The 23,347-nt window shown below is 44.3% G+C and overlaps 1 long non-coding RNA gene across 7 annotated transcripts in view; it reads right to left on the bottom strand.

Moving 5' to 3' along the window:
* The window catches only part of LOC114484870 (uncharacterized), a 36,832-nt gene that overhangs the window by 13,407 nt on the left and 78 nt on the right, over window positions 1-23,347 (bottom strand). For 4 of the 7 annotated variants that reach the window (XR_003678241.1, XR_003678242.1, XR_003678240.1 and 1 more), the window contains exons 1-2: window positions 2,410-2,699; window positions 1,779-1,891 (exon numbers count right to left, since the gene is read on the bottom strand). This is a non-coding gene — a long non-coding RNA (uncharacterized lncRNA). Of the gene's footprint in view, window positions 1-1,374; window positions 1,463-1,498; window positions 1,892-2,409; window positions 2,700-9,527; window positions 9,676-17,850; window positions 18,008-23,347 lie in introns of those variants that run through there. The other 3 variants (XR_008616546.1, XR_003678238.1, XR_003678239.1) reach the window with 3 other exon arrangements.

The following is a 23,347-nucleotide window of genomic DNA, read 5'->3' as shown; positions in this document are numbered from 1 at the left end:
GTCCTTTTGTTAACTTTTTATGAAGCCATCAGGTTTTTTCTAGAATTCTTCAATTTCTTACCCAGTTCAGTACAAGTCAGAAACTTGTATTTATCTAAAAGTCCTTTCTATAAATCTTCTTGAAGAGGAAGCATTTTTGCAAAGGCATCAGAATAAAACCATAACTGTCTATAATGATAAAAGACTTAAGAAGACACATTTAAAATCTGATTACAATGTAATGTAATTTGACAAAGTAACTTGGCTACTGCTGTGACATACAACACCTTAAGATAATAACTGGATTTATGACTGATAACATTTTACCAGGACATATCAGAACTTTAGGAATCCCATATAATTTCTAGAGTATCTATACTAGTAAAATTTACCATACAATATAACCTAAGAAGATTTATTACACATTTGACAATACTTCCCATGTAATTTAACATACCCAATGAACCTAATTAGTTTAATATCTCTCCTTGGGATGTTTTAGTATCTTATTTTATTTGGAAATGGCCTAGTTATTCAATAAACTTCCATCATTTAACTTAATTTAGCACAACTCTAAATTTTCAAGTTGTCGAGCATCTGGAAGGATTATTCTTAAGTTGACATTCCTAAAACATACTTATTCCTAAAAAGTTTACCCAGAGCTCTTATCTCATTTGTATTTTCTTTTCTTAAAAATTTCTTCACATCAAGTTACTTTCATTGCTGACAAATTTGCAACAGATATAATAGGATCTTATTTAGTTTATATTAAACCTAGGCACAATAAAACTATTATACTTGATGACTCTAAAGACATGTCTATATTAATTTGATCAAGAAACATTAATACCAGGTATTAATTTAATACTGAATATTTCCCAGTTCATGAGAACCTAGAATTCGGTTAGCTTAATTTCTCTTGTATTTAGAATTGTTTGATTTGTAAGCGCTTACTTTTCTTTTAAGCCAATGAAATAGAGCTCATTTACAAATTAACCTCAGCAATATTATCCAAAGACAAAGACACATACTGAGATATACACATGTATCCAGACAAACACAGATCTCATAGTTTTCCGCTTGGGGCTTAAAATGTCTCTGCTCTGGGCTTCCCTGGTGGCGCAGTGGTTGAGAGTCCGCCTGCTGATGCAAGGGACACGGGTTCCTACCCCGGTCCGGGAAGATCCCACATGCCGCGGAGCGGCTGGGCCCAGTGAGCCATGGCCACTGAGCCTGTGCGTCCGGAGCCTGTGCTCCGCAACGGGAGAGGCCACAACAGTGAGAGGCCCGCGTACCACAAAAACAAAAAACAAACAAACAAAAAAAAGTCTCTGCCCCTTTTTTTCCCCTCACTTGAAGTTCTACTAATTAACACAAAGCTGAAGTCTCAGGCAAAGGGGCTGTGTTTGTATCTCAAGGACATGATAAGAATTAACTTCAGGCTTTCTCCTAGGCATATTTGTGTTCTCTCAGGGTCAGGATTCTGAAAAAAAAATATTTCAACAAGCTAGCTTTTTCTCATTGCACACGCAAAAAGAACTGGTTTTGCAATTTCAAAAAAAGTTTTATTTTAACCAATTTTCTCTGGAGTCTAAAGAATATTGTGGCCAAACTGTCAAAAATCATCTTTCTCTTTCTGTAGTCATAGTTTCATAGCTAAAATATAGACCAAATAGTGCTCAAATTGACCCTAATAACAGGGGCAGACTGGCTGATAAAATGTCCTAGCAGGGCTTGTTTCTCTGGGGAGGTGGGGTCTTAGTTTGATCTGAAGAATCTGGAGGAGTGAGGGAACTTACAGGAGTTGGGGAAGCTTCGTTCCCTCCTGAGAGTTGGTGGAAGTTGGAAGGGGATCATTCAGAATGTTAGGAGAGATTTTTTTGATTCCTCAGGCTTTTGATTGTGGAGCCACCTAGAGCAGGATTATAATAAAGGGAAAAATAAAGTCCTGAACATAAGGGAACCTCGGTCCATTTTCCCCATCCTGTGGCAATAAAGATCTAATTATAAGAGACCCATTTTTTTTTCCCGATTGGATCATGGCTATAGGTTGACCAGTCATTTACATTTTTCTCCAAGTGTTCCCAGGGGGGGTGTGGAACCTTAGAGGAAGCGCTTCCCATTTTAGCTCAAAAAGTTAGTAACAGATGTCTGTGCGCTCAAACCAAAGTTAACAAACCAAACCAAAACCTCGCCAGTGGGAAGTCACAAAGTAAGACAAAGAGCAAAGGGACACCCCAAAAGGATGGCAAAGAGAGCCCAGAAATCAAAAGGCAAAATGCCCCAAACGTGACTTCCAAGTGACGTTTGTCCAAAACGGTGCCTTACAAACAGAATTTCCCTTCACAGCGAGAATTCCCCAAATCGGAACCAAAGTTCCCCAAATGGACAAAGTCAAAAGGCCTCAGTTGTGCGCCCTGGGGGACTTACCAAAATGCTGGCGGGTGTGTCACGACTTAACAAATGCCCTTTTTCTGATCCTCCAAGAGGATCAAAGTCTTCTCGGAGTAGAAGTCCGGGCTGGTGCGGGGAAGGGAAGAGAAGGTGTCCTTAAGGCAAAAAAAATAAATAAATAAAAGCCTCGGCAGCTGCTAGGGCAACGTCCCCCCTGTTCTCCGCCACAGATTTGGAGATCTGCAGCCATGACGGCGGGTCGGGTGAGGTGGGGCACGGCCCTGCAGCAGGGAGTCCCTGGAGATCTGGCCTCAGAGAAACCCCCAACCGTCCGCTCTCCTGAAGGAGGCTGGCAGGCTGGCATGGAGACAGATCCCCGAGCATCCAATCAAACCAAGGGGCCCTGCGGGGCTGCCTGCCCGTGAGCATATCCTGGATGAGCCCCCAAATTTTGTTGCCAAAAAAAAAACACCTTGGCTCTCTGCACCGGTGCCGAACAGAAATACAGAGACAGAGTTTATGGAGGAAAAAGAAAGATAGCTTTAATTCTTTGCCAGGCAAAGGGGAAAACACAGCAGGCTAGTGCCTCAAAAACTGTGCCCCCCTTCTCTGGGGAATAGGGCAAGGTTATAGAGCTGGGACTCGTGGTCTGAGGTAGGTGATAAGGCTCAAAGTAATTAAGGTTTTGCATTTCTTTCTTTTTTTTTTCTGCAAATTTACGGCCAAAGCTGGCGTCAGGCGGCTCAGCAAGGGTCTGGTGTCCCTGAGGTTATCTGCCCGTGACCCTTCTGAAATGAAGAATGTTACAGGGAGAGTAGAGGGACAAGAATGCCAGCTGCTGAGTGTAATTCATATGGAGTAATTAGCTTTGTGAAGGACAAGTCTAGCTACAAGTGTTTGTTAGTCTAACAGCTAAAAAATAACCAAGATCGCTTAACTCTTTCAGGCCTGTTTAAGTTGCTTCCCTAGCCTGTTCATTGTTCCCCTGTTTTCTTTGTTTTTCAGAAAAGAAAACTCTCATTTCTATTTTTGCTGTAACAAGCCAGGAGTCCCCCTCTGGGTAGCCCTTAAGCCTGTCCGGCTTCACCACACTGCCTCTCCCCACCCCCATCTCTGCTTTCAGAATCCCAGTGAGGCAGCCGGGTTGTCCTAGGCCCTCGGGCTGTTTGTCAGGCAGAGATAGGACAGCTCCCTGCAGGGCTGTCTTATCTAATCAGGTCTCTCCCAAGCTGCTCTCTCCCCAGGACTGCCCTCCCTCACTTGCCTTCCACCTCTGTGTTCTCTTCTCTTTCATCCTACTCCCCTTCCCTCTGACATCCTGCAGAGCGCCTCGCCTCTGCCCTGCCCGATCAAGTTTTGTAAAATTGTCACCGTGCTGTCTTTCAGTGGGGGATTTTTTCGGAGGTGATTCACCCCACTGTTCGTACGGAGCCCGGCTCAGCATGTATAAGGAATCATTTATAAATGCATTTGTAAGAGAACAGTGATGAATTTAGTTTCTGGCTCCCTGAGCTGTTCTGGCTCTTTTATTGTCCTTCCTCACCAGCAATCTGGCCCTTCTTACTCTCCCATCAGACGTTTTAGTCCCACTGATGAGTAAGCCATGGGAAAGCAGTTGTACATAAAATAATCACGGTGGTTTTTCAAAGCCCAGGATCACAGGTGATTGCTTTCTCACTGGTCCTTTTTTTTTTTTTTTTTTTTTTCCACTGTGTGGGGTCTTCATTGCTGCGAGGGCTTTTCTCTAGTTGCGGAGAGTGCGGGCTACTCTCTGTTGCGGTGCGCGGGCTGCTCGTTGCAGTGGCTTCTCGTTGCGGAGCACGGGCTCTAGGCGCACGGGCTTCAGTAGTTGTGGCTCGTCGGCTCAGAGAAAGCCCGCGTGCAGCAACGAAGACCCAACACAGCCAAAAATAAAATAAATAAATTTTTTAAAATAAATAAATAGGGCTTCCCTGGTGGCGCAGTGGTTGAGAGTCCGCCTGCCGATGCAGGGGACACGGGTTCCGTGAGCCGTGGCCGCTGAGCCTGCGCGTCCGGAGCCTGTGCTCCGCAACGGGAGAGGCCACAACAGTGAGAGGCCTGCGTACCGCAAAATAAATAAATGAATAAATGTATGAATTAATTAATTAATTAATCTCTTAATTAGGACCATACCCATAATATCAAACCCTGTTACACACATCTCACCTACCCAGTTACTGAAGGCTGGCTGACCCCCTGGTTCCAATCAACTTTCCAGGTGCTGTAACAAATAGTTTACTAACACCTAACCACGTGACATCTGCTGCTCCTCCCGTCATGTGCCAAATTGTTACTTCCATCAACATATCACCAGCCTTATCGTGTTTAATAAGACATGATTCAGTTCTTGCTCAGCTGAGAGATACACATTCCCTGGTATTCTTTCTGCAATGAATAGTTGGCTTCAAACAAAGAACTACTTTTTCCTGTGAAGATCGTTGCTGCATTTGCTGGAGCCCTGTCCTGTCTAGATCTTCCCTTCTAGCAACTGCCCCACCCCCAGCCTCTTTAGTAAATCCTGGCCCCCGCGTGCCCATGGCCTTACGCATGCCATCTTTGGTGTCTGCTGTCTCCCCACTGTGTTGTATGAACTCACATTTCCTACCTCATTTCCTCAGTTCCTTTTTTTGTCAAGTGAGGACAGCCCTCTAGCAGATCTAGTTGTTTCCAGCCAGAACAAGTTCCTCTTCTAGCCAGGGCCTGACTTGGCTAGAATTCATGCCTTCTTTTTTCAATATTATAAAGTTACTCATGCAAAACAGACAAATCAGTGAAACAACAGGCCAGAAGTAGAGCCTATTCTAAGTAAGATGGAGGTGATTTTAAAAGGGAATCACAGGACTACCCTGGTGGTGCAATGGTTAAGAATTGCCTGCCAATGCAGGAGACGAGAGTTTGAGCCCTGGTCCAGGAAGATCCCACATGCCACGGGGCAACTAAGCCTGTGCACCACAACTACTGAGCCTGTGCTCTAGAGCCTGGGAGCCACAACTACTGAGCCCACGTGCCACAACGACTGAAGCCCGCGCGCCTAGAGCCCGTGCTCCGCAACGAGAGAAGCCACCGCAATGAGAAGTCTGTGCACCGTAACGAAGAGTAGCCCCCACTCGCCGCAACTAGAGAAAGCCCGCACGCAGCAACGAAGATCCAAAAATAAATACATAAATTATTTTTTTAAAAAAAGAATGATGTAAAAAAATTTTAAAGTTAAAAAAAGGGAATCACAAACCAGTAGGAAAGATTGTACAGGACCATGCAATAAGTGATGTTGGACCAATGGGTTAGTAATTGTGGGAAAGAAAATAAATCTCATTTTAGACCCCTATTTCATACTATACTTCAACATTAATTCCAGGTGAATTTTTGAAAGCCATATAGAAACTGGAGGTGAAGAGGGGGTGTTATAAAAAAAAAAAAAAAAAAAGGGCTTTCCAAGTTTAGAAGCAACAGAGTAATTCCCCAGGAGAAAAGTTTTAATATTTCTAGGTACACCATCTAGCCTGTACCAAATTAATGACTAATGTGTCTATTTTAAAGAAAATGGTAAAAATTAAAAGGCAAAAGGTAAAATAATTATGGCAGAATACAACACACATAGAAATAATAAATAAGCAAATATCTATTATATTAAGAACTGATTGAAATAAATGAGAAAAATGGAGAATAGTTAAGTAAACTATGGTACATTCAGCCAATGAATATTATACAGCCCTCAAGAACTCTAAAAAGTGGTAAAAGACTGTATAATACAAGTACATGTGTGACAAAGTTAAGTGAAAACAGTCAGGAGATAAAATTGTAGTTGCAACTGCTTATAACTATGTAAAAATGGAAAACCATATACAAGGGAAACCAAAAAGAGAAAATCATAAAATGTGGTGGTATTAGGTTTGTAGAGGTCTTTTTTTTTTTCCTTTTTCCTCTTTTGCCTAAATTTGGGTTTATGCTCTATGGTGAAATAAATTCCTTTATTTTAAAAAATCATCTGTTTTTGGAATGTAAAGTCGCTGGGGGCAAGAGGGCCTGGGAGCCCTTCCCAGAGGGTACGCTCTGCCCCCTTGGTCCAGGTGGTCCCTGTGGTATCGTCCGTTGGCCCCAGTTGGGAAGACACTGCATTGAGTGTCAGGGGAGAAAATATGCTTGATTCAGAGAAGTGAATTTTTTAAGTAGTGTGTGTTCCTCTCCTAGACTCTTTGGACTGACAGACCCAGTACAACAGAGATCTCTGGAAGAGTCTTCCCTCCCAAGTGACAAGAAAATGAATGTCATCTCAGGGTTAATATGAGCCCCAAATTCCTTTTGCTTGATAAAAGTGGGGTGTCCCTAAAGTCTGCCTGGAAATCAACTCACCAAGATGTGAATTTGTCTGCTAAGCACATCGTAACAGCTAATCATTGATTGAGTATCTACTACGTGCCCAGAACTGTGCTGTGGTGGTTTTAAAGATATGTCCACAAATTCTTGGATACTTCTCCCCCAAAGAGGTGGAGCTTAATCCCCCTCCTGTTAGGTGTGGGTTGGACTTAGTGATTCACTTCTAGCAAATAAAATACGGCAGAAGTGACAGGATGTCATTTTCAAGACTAGGGTATAAAAAAGACTGTGGCATTCATCTACCAAGAGGCTGTGCTTTCCCTCTCTCTCTCTCTGGAGTCCCTCGCTCTGGGGGAGGCCACCTGTCATGTTGAATTTGAAAGGACATCCAGTATGGAGAGGCCCACGTGGCAAGGAACTAAGCCCTGCCACCAGCCACGGGAGTGAGCCTGGAAGCAGATCATACTCCAGTCCAGCCTTCGAATAACTGCAGCTCTGGTCACCACCTCACACACAGCCTCATGAGAGACCCTGAGCCAGAGCCACCCAGCGAAGCAGCTCCCTGATTCATGATCCACAGAAACTTCGAGATAAATTTGTTGTTTTGAGCTGCTGAATTTGGGGGGTTATTTGTTACACAGCAGTAGATAACTAATACATGCATGAAATATCTTGCCTACATTAATTATCACCACAACCCTAAGAGGTACTAGATATTACTCTCCCCATTTTACAGATGAGGAACCTGAGGCTGAAAACGATGACGCAGCAAGTTAGTGGTGTGGTGTTTTGAAAATCCACCTCCTTTGAGCCATCCTCTAAATATTAAATCATTAAAGCAACCATCTCCTCATCACCATCCCTATGAATTTCCTTCATGTGAACACTGGGTTACAAGAAATTAAGAGACCAAGCAATTGCCAAACCTAAGAAAGTGTGTGGTTCCCACAGGAAGGCAGAGAAGTGTTGAGTTGCTGATTTCACAAAAGGTACCCTCAAAAAGAGTATTAATGCACTCCACCAAACCAGACATCTTGTGATACAGGTAGGGTGGGATGACTCCAGATGAGAAGAGGAAAGCTCTGGAGTCTAGAGTATCAGCCCTGATGAGGCTTCAGGCTCAATTAGGATCCTCAGTTCTCTGACCAATTACAACATCATCCCCAAAAGCCAAGTTAGATTCTTCCCTAGAAGAGAAACCAGAGCCTGCATCATTTCACTGCAAACACTTATTTTTTTAAATATGGTAAAAATGCTGACTGGGGAAAGGTTTTTGTTAGGCTGTAGGCTTTAAAAAAGCATTGAAGTCAATCCGGCATCCCAGACGGAATGTAAATCTGCTACAAAGTGAAGTTGATGGGCAAATATATGAGATGCTTTTGCCCAAGTATTTAATCCAAGTACCTCATAAAACTGATCCATCAACCCTGAAATAAAAAATAGCATGCAACAGATGTATTTAAGCAGGGAAGAAAGGACCAACAGACTGTCTCGCTCCTCTCTCAATTCTGCATGAATAAGACGGATTTGCCTGCTCTTCTGGAGAAAGCCCCAAGCTTAGTGGCCAACTACAAAATCTTTCAAAAGTCTGTCACCTGCTTTTTCATTCTCTTTGAGATATTCCATCTCAGACCAGTCTCTCAAGGCTTTCCAAATCATGTAAATTAATTGGATGCAAAGAGTCCCACCAACAGAAAAAAAAAAAAAATGGCAATGCAGTATCAAAATATTCAGTGTGTTATAATCCACCACTGCAGTTTAGAAATAAAGCAACTACAAAAGTGTATGAGATGAGTCCCTTAACACCAGCCATGTTTAAGTTTTAAGTAAGTCAGTCTATCAGGAGAAGAGGTGCCCAGCAGCCTCCGCTGTGAGACACTGTGGTAGAATAAAGATGACCAAAAATTCTACAAAACTCCTATCAAGATATGAGGTCTGGGGGACTGGCAGTCCATTGGTTAGAACTTGGCGCTTTCACTGCTGCACCCCGGTTCAATCCCTGGTCGAGGAAGTAAGACCCCACAAGACATGCGATGCAGCCAAAAAAAAAAAGAAAAAAGAGAAGTCTGTGTCACCTCCCCTTGAATTAGCGTGGCCTCTGGGACTGCTCTGAGCAAAAGAAAATGGTGGAAGTGATGTCACACCAGGTTCTGTGTACAGAACAGTAACAGTAAAGCATCTGTGCTGGGCATCTGGAGGCTAAAATGGAGAATAAGGGAATCAGAATCTCTTTCCTCCTGGCTTCCGGTCCAGTAGAGAAGATAGACATTAGACAAGCAATAAGTCCTCAGGACATGGAAAGGAGAAGTGTTGAGGGATCATATAAGGGCCGTATCCTGGTCCACTCCCCTCTATTCCCACCTGTGAGGTTGTGATTTATAATAAAAAATATATATATTGGTCTTCATCCCTGTTTCTAGCACAGAGTACCCAAAACCCTGGGAATTTCCTAAGAGAGAAGAGTGATAAAGGTGTCTGTATTAAGAAAAAAAAAAAAAGCCAATTTCTTTTCCTCTTGTGTGTCTTCTTTACTACTCACACCGAACCCTTCACCCCACCAAGCAATCCTCCACGACCCCAGGTGGTGTCCTACAATTTAACCCAATTCTGACACTATCTGCCTGGAGACGGCGTCAGATCCCACGGGTTAAGGGTTCAGTCCCACAAGACTGTTCCCGCCCCACTTTAGAGGCCAAGCGCAAGGCCAGGCTATCACCTGTGCTTCTGACCAATTGGCTGTCAGAGGTCCCCAGGACTTCTCCTGACGTTTGGTTAATTTGCTAGAGTGGCTCACAGATCTCAGGAAAACTGTTACTTACATTTACCGGTTTTTAAAGGATGTGATAAAGGATACAGATGAACAGCCAGATGGAGAGACACAAAGGACAAGGTATGTGGGGAGGGTGTGGCGCTTCCATGCTCTCTCTGGGCACCCCAATCTCCCAGCATTTCCACGCATTCACCAACCTGGAAGATGAACACATAGGTGAATTCACTTGCATTTTCTTGTTTATATATGCACAAGGCATAGCTATTAAATTTTACTAAATAAATAAAAAAGAGCTCTTTCAATAAGCATAAAATAAAAATTGTGATAAAAAAATTGTGTCAGAGTGTAATCATCAACAATTTTTCTTATCCTAAGTTCCATCCAAAAAACAGAAGCCACACAACATATTTCAAACAAGGAAATTTAACGTAAAGAATTTGTTATACAGGTATTGGAGGACTGAAAAGGCACAGGGGATGCTGAGATAACTCAGAGATAATAAATGCAAAAACCAGCAGCATCCCTAGGATTGCGCGGAATGTTGAGAGTGGCTGGGGCCCAGACTTTGCAGAGGAGGCATTGCTTTGTTGGTGCTGGTACCTCTTGAGGGGTATGATGAATCTGGTCCTGGAGGGTGGAATCAACAGCTGCTGCCCGGGTGAGGAGCCCTTGCTTCTGGACAGTCGTAAGAACAAACAGGAAGCAAATAGGAAGGAGCAAAGCCCTTCTCCTTCCTCCTGCCTACTGTCTCCCTCGAATGACCCTTACCGGCAGAACCTAGCCAGCAGGCAAAGGCCAAGTGCAGTTCACAGATTTCTAGCCCTGTTATCGTAAAGCGGAATATAGAAGAGTGGACCTGGGGCTGAGAAACAAGAGCTCAATAATTAGCACAGCAGTGTTTTTATTTCTTAGTGACACATAAAATAATAGTGCAACTTATATTTGATATAAGTCTTGTAGGTTCTATGAAATAAGACAGTTAAGCTATTGATATGGCTGCTGTGACAATGCCCAAAATGCTAGTGACTTATATGTTTAGTCCTCTCCCATGGACCAGTCTGGACATGAGCACTCTGGGGGGGGTATGCTGGCTCCACAGGGTCAGGGACTCAAAATTCTACCTTATTCCTCTGCCATTTTCAACTCTGTGATCCAAAATAGTTACTCCAGTTCCAGCCAACACATCTACATTCCAGCTAGAGGGAAAGGGATGGTATTCTCCATCCTTTTAAAGCAGAGGCAGGCAAACTACCACCCAGGGACCAAATCTGACCTTCTGCCTCTTTGTGTAAATAAAGTTTTATTGGAACACAGCCATACCCATTTATTCATGTATTGTCTATTTCTGCTTTCTTACTGCAACGGTGGAGGTAAGTAGTTGCAATGGAGGCCTCAGAGCCTGCAAAGCCTGAAGTATTTACCATCTGGACCTCTATTATTTTTTTTTTAATATTTATTTATTTATTTATTTATTTATTTGGCTGCCCTGGGTCTTAGTTGTAGCATGAGGGATCTTCATTGCCGCATGCGGGATCTTTTAGTTGTGGCACGCGGGATATTTTAGTTGCGGCATGTGCGATCTTTAGCTGCGGTATGCAGGCTCTTAGTTGTGGCATGTGGATTCTTTGTTGCGGCATGCGAACTCTTAGTTGCGGCATGCGGGATCTACTTCCCTGACCGGGGTGGCACCCAGGCCCCCTGCACTGGGAACACAGAATCTTAACCGCTGGACTACCAGGGAAGTCCCTTCACTATCTGGCCCTTTAAAGAAAAATTTTGCCTACACTTACTTTAAAGGAACAGCCTGGAAGTTGAACAGATGATTTCCATTCCCACAACTTAGTTACATGGTCAGAGAAAACTGCAAGGGAGGCTGGAAAATGTACTCTTTAGCTGTTGAGCCTGGGCTCAACAAAAATTCTATCACTCGGGCTTCCCTGGTGGCGCAGTGGTTAAGAATCCACCTGCCAATGCAGGGGACGTGGGTTTGAGCCCTGGTCTGGGAAGATCCCACATGCCGTGGAGCAACTAAACCCATGCGCCACAACTTGAGCCTGTGCTCTAGAGACTGCGAGCCACAACTACTGAGCCCACGTGCTACAACTCCTGAAGCCTGGGCACCTAGAGCCCGTGCTCTGCAACGAGAAGCCACCGCAATAAGAAGCTGGCACACCACAAGGAAGAGTAGCCCCCGCTCACGGCAACTAGAGAAAGCCCGTGCACAGCAACAAAGACCCAACAAAACCAAAAATAAATAAAAATTTTTTTAAAAAACCTTAAAAAAAATCTATTACTCTGTAAGGCAATAGTGTCCATAATACAACCCTTCCACAAAGTTCTGCCACTGGCTTTCCTCTATTCCAACCTCCCAATCAACTGAACCACAGAGTGCTCTGAACCTCTCATTTGCTGCATAGTAGGTGTAGTTTACTGTTTTCTATAAATTTCCAGCATTTCTAGCTAATTATAATTGCAGCTACCTACTCAGTAGTCATTCCCCTACTCCCTCCTTGCTAGCAGCGTCCTGAGTTTGTTCAGAATGTGTGTGGCAGGAGGAGCTCAGGGAAGGTGGTCCAGGCTCTGGAGAATTAACCCAGGTTTGACAAAAAGGACGTTTTGGCCAGTTATTGGTTTAGAGGTGGCGGTATCACCCAGTTCTGGCCATGGAGAAGTAAGAGGGATTTCAGGAAAAGATTGTCATGTCTGGTTTTTAAATATATCCCATATAATATGGAATGAGAAATCCACTTGCTTTGGGAGGACCTGATGGGAGGTTATGATGCTTGTAGCCATAGAAACCATTCTGTGACCATGAGAATGGGAGAAAGACAAGAAAGTTGCAGAAAAGCTGACCCAGAGCCCTACCATCACTGAACTCTGAATTAATCACCCTGAAACTACCTACCTTCAGATTTCTCATTCTGTAAGATAATAAACCTCTGATATTTAAGCCATTTTTGGTTAGGTATTGTTACTTATAGACAAAAGCATCCTTTCTGAAATTTCCTTTAGTGAGTGCCTACTATGTGCCAAGGACTTTCGCCTTTTAATGCTCATGATTGTATAAGATTTAAATTATATACTCTTTCAATACAGTTAAAGAAATAAGGTTTAGAAAGGTAAATTATCTACTCAAAGATCTCCCAGTCAAAAACATGGTAGAGTTAAGACTTTTACCAACTCCAATGGCTAGATATTTTTAATAGCACAGTATCCTGTCTCAAAAAATATATACCATTTTGCTATTGGTGGATATCTTCATCAGCTCAGGCTGCCATAACAAAATACCATAGACTGAGTGGCTTAAACAAAAGGCATTAGGTCTCAGTTCTGGAGGCTGGGAAGTCTGAGATCAAGTGGTCGGCAGATTCTCCTAGTGAGGGCTCTCTTGCTGTCTTGCAGATGGCCACCTTCTTGCTGTATCCTCATATGGCAGAGAGAGAGAGCAAGCTCTGGTCTCTCTTCTTCTTTTTACAAGAACACTAACCCCATCATGTCCATCCTCCCATCCCCTCATGACCTCATCTAGACCTAATTACTCCTCAAAGGCCCCACCTCCAACTACCATCACACTGAGGATTAGGGCTTCATCATATGGATTTGGGGAGGGCACAAACCTTTCACCCATAACAGTGGGCTCTCTGAATCATATAATAATAGGCCACCAATAAGTCTTCATGTCAGGTGAAAACAACTGCATCAAGCCCTGGACTCTAGGATAGAAGCAAAATGACCTCCTTAGAAGCTGATTACTGACTCCTTTGAGGATAATCTGAGTCATCGTTATAGACAGGTAACTCATTGCTTGAGAGAAGCTGTTTATGTCAACTATTTATGACCTTAACTCCCCCAAAGCAGCTGTTTCTGACTACCTGCCACCCTTTGCTTGGGATCAGCATCCAAGGGCCCAACAGAGAGGCTGGCTTCAATTTGGATCCAGTTGGGAAGCCTGAAGAAAGCTATAAACAAAGAAAACTCACTATTTTTCCAACATAAAAACAGTTCACTGAGTTCCAAGAAAGAAACAACTTTGTGCTCTAAGAGTTGATAGTTTCAGGAAACAGAAAGCATAGATGACATAGATCATGTAACCGTAAGTGAACAGAAAGTAAAAATAAAGGACATGAAACCTGTCCCCAGCTTCTGCTTCTTGTGGCACTGAGCTGGGAAGTTACCATCTCAGAGAAGAACTGAGTTCATCCTCCATGTGGTGGGCTCTCAGACTATTCAGTAAATGTTGAAAACTTACACTCATAATAATGGCAAGCATTTCTAAGCACTCATGCTTCCACTTCTGATAATGGTGCAGAATACCCTATCACACAGAAAACAACTCTGGATAAGATATGTATATTTTAAAAATTACTCGAAGTCACTGGAGAGCAACCAAAGTAGGCAGAAACTAGAGAAGAGCTGACATACTGAAGGAGGAAATGGCTCTAGGTGAGTTTTCCATTTTTTAAAGTTTTCACCTGAGAACAGACCCCAGATAGCACCATGCAGGGCAGCTAAACTTCCAACAGAAACCCACAATCTGCAGGTTTGAAGAGGAGTGGGAAGATTTGAGAGATACTACAGAGGTAGAAAGTTAGGGTAGGAAACTTTTCAGAAAGAGAGACACAGAAAAGGAGCCCCTCATTCTGCATATAAACTCTGCATAAATCTCTGGCTGACCCCTGAACTACCCATATGTGGGATGGACTACAAGCAGCTTGGTTAAGATATAGCAACTGCCCACTACAATGGAGACAGAGCTTGGAGTCTGATTTTAGCCAAGTTAACTGTCCACTAAAACAAACAAAAAATTAACACTTTTCGAGGAATATACAGAATCCAGAGTATCTGCAATGTATCAATAACAATGTCCAGGATAAAATCCAAAATTATTAGATATACAAAGAAACAGGAAAATATCCATATTCAAGAGAAAAAGCAATTAATGAATACTGAAATACTGACATGGAGTTAACACACATGCTGGCTATATCAGAGAAAAAAATTTTTTTTTAATTAAGATGCGAAAGTACTTCTTTTTTTTAAATTTATTTTTGGCTGCGTTGGGTCTTCGTTGCTGCGTGCAGGCTTTCTCTAGTTGTGGCGAGTGGGGGCTACTCTTCCTCGCAGTGCATGGGTTTCTCATTGCAGTGGCTTCTCTTGTTGCAGAGCACGGGCTCTAGGCACGTGGGCTTCAGTAGTTGTGGCACACAGGCTCAGTAGTTGTGGTTCGTGGGTTACAGAGCACTGGCTCAGTAGTTGTGACGCACTGGCTTAGTTGCTCCACGCATGTGGGATCTTCCCAGACCAGCAATCAAACCCATGTCCTCTGTATTGGCAGGCATATTCTTAAGCACTGCAGCAGCAGGAAAGTCCCTCAGAGAAAAATCTTACGGCAGCTATTATAAATATACAAAAGGACAAAAAGGAGAATATGCACATAATGAATAAATGAATAGAAAATCTCAATAGAGAAATAGAAACTATTAAAAAGAACCAAATGGAAATTCTAGAACTGAAAAAGTGCAATATCTGAAATTAAAAGTTCATTAAATGGGAAAAAAAGTTCACTAGGTGGGTTTAACAGCATATTGGAGATGACACAGGAAGGTATCAATGAATTTAAAGAGAGCTCTGTAGAAAGCATTCAATCTGAAGAACACAGAATAAAATAATTGGAAAATCAAAGAGCCTAAGTGATCTATGAGACATTATGAAAAGCTCTCATATATGTGTAATTGGAGATTCAAAAGAAGAGAAAAGAGTAATGGAACAGGAAAAAAATTTTTGAATTTTCCCAAATGTGGTCAAAGACATAAATTTAGAGTCCAGAATCTCAGTGATCCCCAAGCAAGATAAATACAAAGAGAATCACACCCTAGCACATCATATAAAATTCTGAAAACCAAAGATAGGGGAAAAAAAAAATCTTGAAAGTAACTTAGAGAAAAACACCACTTTGCACACATGTAATAACAAAACAGATAACTACATACATCTCATTGGAAACAATGGAAACCAGAAAAGAGTAAAAGGATGACTTTAAATTGCTAACACAAATGGAAAAAAAAAAACCCCTATCACTCATAATGCCATATCTAATTAATTATTCTTCAAAATTAAAGCAAATAAAGATATTTTTAGATAAACTAAAATGCAGAGAACTGATTTACAGCATATATAAACTATAACAAAGGCTAAAATAAGTTATTCAGGCTGAAAGGAAATGATATCAGATGAAAACCTGGATCTCTTCAAGAACTGAAGAGCACCGGAAAGGGCAAATATATGGGTAAATATTAAAGACTGTATTTTCATCATAATTTCTTTAATATATATATATGATAGTTTAAAGCAAAAACATCAACATTATATTATAGGGTTCTTAGTCTATAAATGTAGCACATATGAGAAAACAGCATAAAAGACAGGAAAGGATGGTAAATGAACCAATCTAGTTGCAAGGTTCTTACATTATTTTATGTGTAAAATATTAACTATGGAAAATTAAGGATGTACACTATAATCCTTAGAGTAGCTGCTAAATATTATGCAAAGAGGTATAGCTAAAAAACCAATGGATAAATTAGAATGGAATTCTAAAAATACATATTCAATTAATGCAAACAAACTGTGGAAAGGAAGACCAGAAGAACAAAAGACACACAGAACAAACAGAAAACAAATACTTGAAAACTAATAGTTGACCTAAATCAAAACATATCAATAATTATGTTAATTGTAAGCAAACTAAACATTCCAATTAAAAGGTGGAGATTGTCAAGATGGGTAAAAAAGCCAGACCTAACTATATGCTGTCTATAAGAGATGCACTTATATATAAAATCACAGGTAGGGTGACAGTAAAAAGATTGAAAAAGATATATCAGACAAACAGCAATCACAAGAAGGTTGGAATGGTTCTATAAATAGCAGATAAAGTAAACTTCAAGACAAAGAGTATTGCCAGAGTTAAAGAGAGACATTTCAAGATGAAAAAATGGTCAATACATTAGGAAGATATAACAATCATAAAGGTGTAGGAGCCTAATAACAAAGCTTCAAAATAGATAAAGCAAAAATTGACAGACTTAAAAGGAGAGTTAAAAGCAGACAGACTTAAAGGGAGAAATAAATTCACAATCATACTTGATTTTAACAACCCTCTCTCAACAACTGATAGAATAGCTAGACTGAAAAATCAATAAAGACACAGAGAATCTTAACAACATCTGTCAACCACTTTGACCTCACTGACATTTAGAGAACATGCCACAGAGCAACTATAGAATAGATATTCTTTTCAATTGCCCATGGTACATTCACAGACAGACCACAGGGTGGGCCATAAAGCAAGCCTCAATAAATTTCAAGATTGAAATCTAAGAGCACTTACTATGAGCTCTTTACTTGCACTTACTATGAGCTCTTTACTTGCACTATCCCATTTAATTCTTCACAATAACCCTAGGATATTGGTAAGTATTATTATAAGTCCAACAATACATAGAGAAGCAAAGGCTCAGGAAACTAAGTCACTTTTTTTTTTTTTTTTTTTTTTTTTTTGCGGTATGCGGGCCTCTCACTGTTGTGGCCTCTCCCGTTGCGGAGCACAGGCTCCGGACGCGCAGGCTCAGCGGCCATGGCTCATGGGCCTAGCCGCTCCGTGGCATGTGGGATCTTCCCGGACCGGGGCACGAACCCGTGTCCCCTGCATCGGCAGGCGGACTCAACCACTGCGCCACCAGGGAAGCCCTAAATCACTTTTATTCACTGGACTTCACTGTAACTTTTGGCAGTGACACTTTCACAAACTAAAGATAAATACGCTTAACATCAGACCTAGCCCCACCACATCCTTGTAGGTCAGTGGGAAAAACTTAGGACCTGTGGTGAAATGATCTGAGATAGGCCTGCCCTTGCCTGTAACTAGCTATGTGCCCTTGGTAAGTCACTTTTCTAAAACTTGATTTGCACATTTATAAATGACATCTGAGGTACATACTGTAAGTCCCATTTTACAGATGAGAAAACCAAGCCTTAGATGGGTTACATCATACTGCATGTAAGTGGCAGAGCCAAGATTCCGATCCAGGTTCATCTGACTCCAAAACCCATGTGTTCACCAATCTGGGCTCCACCAATCTAATGCCAGCACACCTGAGACATGTCTTCCTAGCACAAGTCTGAGATTTGCACCGCCAGGTGAAGCCTATGATAAGACCAAATATTTACAGGGAATTCCCAGGCGGTCCAGTGGTTAGGACTCGGAATTCTCTGCCTGGACTGCCTGGGGTCCAGGTTTGATCCCTGGTCGGAGAACTAAGATCCCGCGGGAGGCGTGGTGTGGCCAAAAAAAAAAAAGAACAAATATTTACATTAAAGCGGGGGCCACTCTTCATCGCGGTGCACGGGCCTCTCACTGTCGCGGCCTCTCTTGTTGCGGAGCGCAAGCTCCAGACGCGCAGGCTCAGTAGTTGTGGCTCACGGGCCTAGTTGCTCCACGGCATGCGGGATCTTTCCAGACCAGGGCTCGAACCTGTGTCCCGTGCATTGGCAGGCAGACTCTCAACCACTGCGCCACCAGGGAAGCCCTAAAGGGTAACCTTTTCAAAGAGTATTTACACATTAATTTTTATTTAAAGATAATATGAAAGACATAGTAGAGCTAAGTTGTTAAGCATACATACACCTCCTGGGGCCAGTCTGCCTGGGTGAGTCTCGGCCCTGCCATCTGCTTGATTCATGATCTAGGATAAGTTATTTATCCTTTCATGACCTCAGTTTCTGTCACGTAAAATGTAAAATGCAAGTGTAACAGTATTTTGCTGTAAAATGTGACTAATGACAGTATTTTGCTTACTGTGAGGATACAATGAGTTGAAATGTGAAAAGTGCTAGAACATTTGGGAGGCATGTGTTAAGGACCACAGATGTGCTGGCCATTATTTCATTATTACGAAAGTTCTTAATCCTTCTGCAGAGAGCACTGTTGGAGCCTCATACAGCTAAGGAACAATGCAAGAAGGGTGGACAGATGTGCTCAAGGGCACTCAGTGGCTTAGGGGCAGAGCTGGTGAAGAAGTATATGGTTCCAGTTCTGGGCCAGGGCTCATTTTTCTACCCCATATCTGACCCTGTTCAAGGATGGGGAGCAGGGGAGCTCCAAAGGGTGAGGGAGGCAAAGGCATTTGGCCAAGAGAAAAGGTCCTTCTGCTGGTACCTCCGCCAGCCTCTCGCAGCTGCGAGGCTTTGCCCAGCAGGATCTGAGCCACCAGGACCCGACCAGGTGGGAACATGTGAGAAGCCTCACCCCAACAGGGGGCGGGACCCAGAATGAGCCCTGGTGCCCTGGTGCCCCGGCCCACATGTGTCTACTGAGGGCACTGGCGGGGGCCAGGGAGGTGACAGCATATGCCCCCCTACATCACAGCCATGACACTCTGGATTTACTGTCCCAGGAGGGAGCGGCTGCCAATCTAGGAGTCGAGGGTCACATCACTGTTCCAGTGCCAAGTCTTTATGTTCAGAAAGGGGTGAGGGGACATTGTGTAATTGCTGGAAACACGGCAGAACATGAAACACAGGAATCCAGCTTCTTGAATTGCACAACGTAAATCATGGTTCCAATTGTCCTGCAACAGTGTTTCAAAACAAACCACAAAAAGCAGCAATTGCTATCAAGATGGGAACTGAAAACAAAGATACTCCGGGACAGCGCTCCCCAACCTTTTTGGCACCAGGGACCGGTTTCGTGGAAGACAGTTTTTCCACGGACCGGAACGGGGTCGGGGTGGGGGAGGGGGAGAAGGGGAGCGGCAGGTGAAGCTCTGCTCCTTGCCCGCCGCTCACCTCCTGCTGTGCGGCCCAGTCCCTAACAGGCCCCCTGCTCTAGGAGCATTACCTCTTGAAGAGAAACTCGCTGTCAACTTACACGTGGCCCACCATCTCTCTCTCTCTCTCTCTCGTTTTTGTTTTTGAATGGCCGCCCCACATGGCTTAGTGAGATCTCAGTTCCCTGACCAGGGATCAAACCCGGGCCCTCAGCAGTAAAAGCACAGAGTCTTAACCACTGGACCACCAGGGAATTCTGTGTTGGTTTTTTTTTTTTAATTTTTCATGTTTATATTTACTCTCAATTACATTTTTAAAATAAATTTTTAAATTAATTTATCTATTTTTGGCTGCGTTGGGTCTTCGTTGCTGCACAGGGGCTTTCTCTAGTTGCGGAGAGCGGCGGCTGGGGGCTACTCTCGTTGTGGTGCGCAGGCTTCTCACTGCGGTGGCCTCTCTTGTTGCAGAGCACGGGCTCCAGGCGCATGGGCTCAGTAGTTGTGGCACGTGGGCTCAGTAGTTGTGGCTCACGAGCTCTAGAGCGCAGGCTCAGTAGTTGTGGCGCACGGGCTTAGTTGCTCTGCGGCATGTGGGTTCTTCCCGGACCAGGGCTCGAACCCGTGTCCCCTGCATTGGCAGGTGGATTCCTAACCACTGCGCCACCAGGGAAGCCCCGCCCTGTGTTTTTCTGAAGGTGCCTTCCTCCAGCCGTGAAATCCTCAGACACATGGTCACTGAAATGTACCCGTCCCACAGCCCTGTCCCCTGCAGACTTGAGGGAGCTGGGATCCCAGCATTGTGCCCAGCTAGTGGCCTGGCTTGCCCTGGAGGAGGCTGTGAGGCCACACTGCCACCATGTGGGCACCTCTGCTTATAGCCACAGCTGAAAATCGCTGCTGCCTGCCCCGCCACCGGCTGCAAGGGTTTGAGCCCCACATTGCCCTCTGGTGGCCTAGATTGGCTGGCTGGCCCTAGAGGTTGGTGGGAAAGAGGCAGCAGTCTAGGGTCAAATCAGATCCTTGCTCGGGGATCTAAAGTACAACTATGAGCTTCCACCTCCTACTATCTGGGTGACCCTGGACAAGCTACTTATCCTCTATGTGTCTCAGTTTCTCCATCTGTAAGATGGGGGCTGTAACAGTAACAACCTCACAGCGTTGTAGGGTTAAATGAGTTAATACATCAGGTGTCTGGAACAGTGTCAGATGTCTGGTAGCTCTTCAGTAGCTATCAAACCCTTTGACCATGATCCACAGTAAGAAATACATTCTTTATCACAACCTAGGACACACAGCTATATATATACATAACACTGACAAATATTTCACAAAATAATACTTATAACATGCAACGGACTCAGACAATTTTTTTTTTTTTTTTTTTTTGCGGTATGCGGGCCTCTCACCACTGTGGCCTCTCCCGCCGCGGAGCACAGGCTCTGGACGCGCAGGCCCAGCGGCCACGGCCCACGGGCCCAGCCGCTCCACGGCATGCGGGATCCTCCCGGACCGGGGCATGAACCCGTGTTTCCTGCATCGTCAGGCGGACTCTCAACCACTGCGCCACCAGGGCAGCCCCCTGATTGTTTTTTTAAAAGCTGATCATAACTCACTAAGTTGATTTCTCAAACCCACTGGTGGCTCACGTCACACAGGCTGAAAAACACTGCAATAAATAAGTAAGTAAGAGGTAGCAGAAGCTTTACCCTAGCTCAGGCTGCCAGTGCTGGCTTCCTTCCCTTCCCCTCACACCTGTGCCCTGAGCCTGCCTTGTAACTGAGCCGGAGCCAGGCCAGGTCAGCTCTGGCTGGGCAGATGAGCCACCATAGAACTGAGGAGACCCTCTGCAGCCTACTGTGAGTGCAGCCTTCTTGCAGGTTCTCGCCCTGCAGGTGGGAAGGATATGCCTTCACTCTCATCAGGCACTAACAACATGGCAGGCCCTGTGCTCTGTCCTTCCTGCAACCTCACAGCCCTCTATGAGGAAGGTATCATTCTTCCCATTTCTCAGCTGAGAAGCCTGAGGTCAGCAGAGGTGAAGTGACTATGGACTATGGATAAACAGGACTGGTCCTCCTTTGGAATTTGGAATGTGAATTAATCGGGGAAATTGGCCTTCCAGAAAATGCTGTGAAAATGCTAAATAGGGTTAATCGGAGGCTCTGAAAGAGAAAGCACTGGAGACACAGAAAAACCGAAATGGAAACAGGCAGGGTGGGAGTGCCCCTGCCACATAGCATCTGGCATTAGCACGAACAGCTGCACCAAAGGACACTGACCTCAGAAGAGGCAGGGGGACCAGTGTCCCACTGTGGATCACCACTGCTGGCTCCAGTCCTAGACCGGGGCAGAGGCAAAAGCAAGAGGTCAGGCAAGGTGGAGGAGACCTTGCCTGCCCACGCCCTCCCCTGGTCTCCTGCCTGTGATGGATGAGGAACTCTATTTAGCAGAAGGCTGACCAGGGGATGTGAACCTGTTCCAAGGAGTCCAACACCCCATTCCAGAGGAAGGTCCCTGCACAGCTGTGGCTGTGGCCCTGCCTACCTGGGGAGTGAGGCAGTGAACCTGCCAGTTGGACAGAGGACAAATAACAGCATGACATGGCCAAGATGACCTGGAGAAAAACATGGCAATGATTTTGGAAGGGCACAATGGGCCCATGCAATGTGGTGGGGGAAATAGTATTTGGAGTCAAAGATGTGATTTGGGTCCCTGCTCTTTGTTCATGGAACAAATAATCACTGAGCACCTATTACGATGCTCCAAGCCCCAAAGTAAGCATTGACGCACTGGTGATAGAGTGGTGAGCATAGCTGCCTTCCAAGTAAGCAATGGAGAGACAGAGACCCCCAGGTGCTTACAGTGAGTGAGGAATAAAGAAACTGTAACAATCCAGGGTACTGAGTCTGGTGATTGATAGACACACAGGGGCCGTGGAAACTCAGTGGAGGGAATCTACCCCTGCTCGAGGAGGATCAGGTTTGTGTCTCCAGAGATGATGCCTAATCTGGTACCTGGTAGCATTTTCTCAGATGAAAAGTAGACGGAAAAGCCTTCCAGTCGTAAGGAGTAGCAAGTACAAAGCACAGGGATGGGAGAGACATTTAGGTGAACTATGGTTCTGTGATTCCCACTGGCTGGAGTGGAGGTGTGAGATAGGGCTCTGCCAATTTACCTGCTTCATGACCCTGGACAAGTCATGTAATCTCTCAGACTATAAACTGCTCCCTGGGATATCAAAAGATACTTGGTTTAATAAGCATCTATGGAACATCCTCTGTGAGCCAGGCACTGTATCAGGTTGGTGCTGTGCATATGGAGATGTGTAAAAGCTACAAATCCCTACTCACAGGAAGCACATGGTCTTGTGGAAGAGACAGACACTATGCACTGTGTTACTAAGAGTCATGAACAAAGCACCAGAGAGAAGGAGGCAATTAATGCTGCTCAAAGAAGAGGTGATGAGTAAGTGTTCTACCAAGTGGACAGAGAAAAAAGCATTTCAAATTAAGCAAAGGCAAGGAGGAAGGAAAAGGCATTGATGTATTCATAGAACAGGTCAGGAATGGTTGTAAAGTAAGGTACAGGGTGCAGGGGAGACAAGGGGTGACTGTGACACCAGCCTGGGACACACAGGTGCCTGGACCCCTGTTGTCCATGACAGTGACAATGGGTGTGAAAGCAAGGCCCAGGCCTAAGCAGGTTCACACGTCACCACGCTTTGTGTGGGGCCTCAAAGGCAGGCCCTCCAAGTACTACCACCATCTGGCATCTTGTCCGGGCCCAGTTCCCCAGCACTCCAAAGAGGCAAGCTTGAGGAGCCTGGGTGGAGGACAAGCCCAGCCATTCATGTCACGTATTGGGTAACACAAGCCCCCAGGGGCATGGTGACTTGACTGAAACCGCGAGGTTATACAGTCGCAAGTGACAGACAAGGGCCACAAAGCGTCCTCTTGTTGCTCCGAAGCCGCACTGAGACAAGGAGACAAAGAGGTGCGATGCAGGCTGACATATACGGCAACAAGAGTTTGCAAACTCCAGA

Source organism: Physeter macrocephalus, unplaced genomic scaffold (assembly GCF_002837175.3).
Source record: "Physeter macrocephalus isolate SW-GA unplaced genomic scaffold, ASM283717v5 random_110, whole genome shotgun sequence".
Taxonomy (NCBI): Eukaryota; Metazoa; Chordata; class Mammalia; order Artiodactyla; family Physeteridae; genus Physeter; species Physeter macrocephalus.
The sequence above is the reverse complement of the archived record's forward strand: the minus strand, read 5'-3'. Positions and strand labels throughout refer to the sequence as shown.